Below are 4,195 nucleotides of genomic sequence, written 5' to 3' on the forward strand. Positions count from 1 at the left end.
TTAGAAAATGAGGTTATGACTGCATTTTGTTTTTAAAATGGTAAATTTAGGTTTGCCTCGACTTTTATAAACTAATGCCTCTTATATGCATCATTTTTTGTATTACTGTTGGTGCACAGGCATTAGGCAAACACGGTGCTTTGCCTGCTAGTAGTTTAAATTAATTTCAGCTGCACACTTTCAAAAAAGTATTCAGATTGCAAAACAAACATTTGTGCATGTCATAAATCTTTTCTTAATATCCTAAGTTTTTGTTTGACTCAAAGTTTTGCTTGTGATTCTCACATGAGTTTTGGGCAGGGCCTAAAATCACAACAAAATATTTCTGATGTGTGCAAATAAAAGTTTATGTTTCACAAATAACTAAGTTAACAAGACAAAAATTAGTTATTTAATTTTAAAAAAAATTAAAACGATTTGAAAAAAGAAATCATTACAATTCCAAAAGTTTTGATTACAATTTTATTTTACTTAACTGCGGTTAATTCTTTTCCCCAATTGAATAATTAGGAAAAAAATGTAACTGCATACTCTGCAAACCAGACAATAAACTTACTTAAAGTCTGGATTGAGTTTTTCCCCTTCATTAATGACACACTTTTATTACATTCATTATATCTATCTTGGTAATTCACAGTGAGTTATTTTTAATTCTAAATGAATATCTTTGTTGGACTTTTATTTAAGTGTTATTTTCCTTCAAGATACATTTACCTAACGCCAGAATAAATGCAATGTACATTATGCAGCAAAGGAAATTAGAAGATCGGACATATTAAGGAGATGATCGGTTTTGGATGGGCGATGTGCCTCGTACACAGGGAAGAAGCTTTTAGTTATCTTGCTTTGCTAGCAAAGTCATTAGCTAGCAGCTAGCTAATAGCACAACAACAGCCTAATGTCTATGATAGAAATACTGAATCGATAGATAAGAACAGTTTTAGGAAGTATATTATATATTCACTGTTCATTTTGCTATCCTGTTTGTACCTACAATAAAATTGAATCTCATTTGTAATACTCTACATTTCACATACGTTTTCCCCTTTTCTCAGTGTTTACTTTATATCAAGTATTTGCATGTAGATCAGGAATTCAAGTGAGATGTTAAAATGCAACACATTTAGGTTATACCAGCAAAGAAATGTGAATATTAAGTAATATGTAGTTAGTCATATAATTTAATATGCTGAATAAGGCCGAATGATACAAGATTTTTTTTTCTTACCAGATTTGATTTTAATCGATTCCTCCCGCCCTCAATTTCTATACTAAAATCACAGAAAATACTTTCAAAAAATGCCTTTATTTCAATCATCTGTTCTGTGAGTTGTAGGGAGCATTACGGTGAGGATAGAAGAAATTTTAATTGCAACAATGCAGTCATTACAGCAGAATAAAGATGCAATTTTATAACAATGTCTTAAAATTACAAGAAGTCGTTTTAATGATAAATAAAGATTCAGATTGATCWGATGTAACCAGCTCAGTCCATGTGGTTCTGACATTTGTCAGTRATCAAGAGGATGTACATTTCCACCTCAACTGACCAGGTAAGCATTAAGGTAAAAATAAAAAAAATACTGTATAAACAAATACAGTATACAAAACGGAAAAAGAGCAACTGATAGAAATACTTCATATAAAGAAAAGCAAAAACGTTAATAGCAGGAGAAAAGTTGTTGGCAACAATAGCTCAGCCAATCTCTCCCTCCAGGAAGCCATCAAACTCCTGTCCAACTCCAACTATAATAAAGATTAAAAAAAGAAAACGGAAAGTTAAATAATTATCACTAATTAATAATTCAGATCTAATGCGTTCTGGAATCTATTGACATTTTACAAATTTCACAAATCAATTAGAAGGTTTCACAAATGTTTTATTTATTCTGCTGTTAGTACAGAATAATCTAGTTAGGTTTGAAATGTCTAGGTGTTGTAGTTTTTAAAGTACAACACATTAAAAAAGCTCAAGATGGTGAAAAATTAATTGTAATCGCCCTTTAGCTATTTTCCAAATTAGATGCCTCATTCGGAAGCTAACTTCAGCTTCGACTGATAGCTTGGGCACAATTTAGAGAGATCTATATATGTTTATATCTATCTATCTATACAGCATAGATATGTAGATTGCACAATGCACAGATAATCAAAACACTTAACATTTACATAGCACCTTTGTAAGCTTGCCCCTGTTAGCTACGTCAGACATACAATATGAGGCATTATGGTGAATACAAACGCTTTATTAACTTACCTTCGAAGTTATTGTGAAGTTTTGACACATCCAGCTTAAATCCTTTGTTGTTGCTGGAGCGTTTCAGGACATCTGAATAATTCTATAGGCATCATTAATAGTCCTGCAGGACTGAGGAGCCACTGTCAACATACTGTTGYCTGTGCACCGGAAGCATTCTAWGTGGCATAAAAATGCGGAAGTGCTAAAACGGAAGTCCGTGGCATATACCCCGTTTGGTACTGTWTGACCTCAGACAAMAGCTGAGTCCTGTGGGAACTTTGGGTCTCTACCTCGTTTTTTAACTTTGGGATTCTCAGATTTTCCAGGTATTTGTTCTGCTTGAGAGACCAGTTTAGCTCTTTAGTGAGTGAATCAATTTTCTCATTTAAAAGCTTGATTTGTTCATGAGCTTTTTCCAAATCATCTTGCATTATGGAGTTCTTAATGAGTATCGCAGTTTTTTCCATAAGCCTTTGTAAAAAAATCCACAACCAATTCATCCCTAGTCATTAGGCTAATTTGGGACAGTGTTAAAATGAATCAGTGTTCATTTTGATTGTCCGACTGATGTATCAGAAAAGCTATGAAACAATGCAAAGTTAAATCCAATACGGAAAAACCAACCTTTATTGCTCGTCAGCGGTTCTTCTGGCCCCATATTGACCGTGATGTCAAAGAGTATGTTCGTCAGTGTCCCAGATGGTCGAGCACCTCTTGAGAGTATAAAAACATCTGCACCACTGGAGATTGTGTGTATAGACTTTTGGACCGYGGAGGATTCTAACAACAGATCCGTTGATGTACTGCTTGTAACTGACCATTTYACATGGCTCGTCCATGCCTTTCCTTGCCGTGACCAATCTGCAAAACAAGTGGTGAGGCAGCTTTGGGACAAGTACTTTTGCATCTATGGTTTCCCTGAGAGAATCCATTCTGACCAAGRCCCATCCTTTGAAAGTCAGCTCCTAAGCGAACTGTTGAAAGTTGCTGGTGTGAGAAAATCCCATACGACMCCCTACCATCCAATGGGTAATGGCAGCGTGGAACATTTCAACAGGACCCTGGGAAACATAAGAGCACTTGCAYCAGATGCAAAACAGAATTGGCCAAAACAACTTCAGACATTGACCTTCATGTACAACTGCACAGTCAATGAAACCACAGGCTATTCCCCTTTCTATCTGATGAATGGGAGAGTGCCACGCTTCCCTGTTGATGTGCTTTTCAAGAACATCCTCCAAGATCCTGAAATTGCTGGATATGACAAGTATGTACTGTTCCTGACTAAAGATCTTCAAGATGCAATGGCCATAGCTCAAAATCATGCAAACRAAGAACAAGATCGACAGGCTGGTCTCTACAATCGCCATACTAAAGGGAAATCCATTGGGGTCGGCGACCGTGTTTTAGTATCAAACAAGCGTGAAAGGCAAACGCAAAACTGCTGACCGCTGGGAGTCTACAGTGTACACCGTTGTGGGCATGAACCCTACAACTCACACATACCAAATAAAACATCCCACCACCGGTCAGGTTCGAGTTGTGCATCGTAACCTCTTGATGCTAGTGAACTTCTTGCCTGTTGATGCATCGACCCTGCTGCCATCACACCTGAAAGCTCTGACATTAACACTATTTCAGGTGCTCTGGGATCAGTCATTCAGGAAAATGATTCAAAAATCAAAACGCTCAATGTGAGCGTTATAGGGTACAATGTGACTGCCTTTGTTTTGCTATGTGACCAACAACTCAATAAGAAGAGTTACACGAGCACAGAAGTCCAACAACAGAACACCACTCGAGTTCAGATCGGGGTTAGGGCTAGGGTTACCCTTACTGATCTGATCGAGTTCAGATCAGTTCCTCCCTGCCATGCCCCTCCAGGTCTCACCGTCATTGCCCATGTGAGCGTTGAAGTCCCCCAGTAGAACAAGGGAGTCCCCAGGAGGGGCACTC

Source organism: Poecilia reticulata, linkage group LG7 (assembly GCF_000633615.1).
Source record: "Poecilia reticulata strain Guanapo linkage group LG7, Guppy_female_1.0+MT, whole genome shotgun sequence".
NCBI lineage: Eukaryota > Metazoa > Chordata > Actinopteri > Cyprinodontiformes > Poeciliidae > Poecilia > Poecilia reticulata.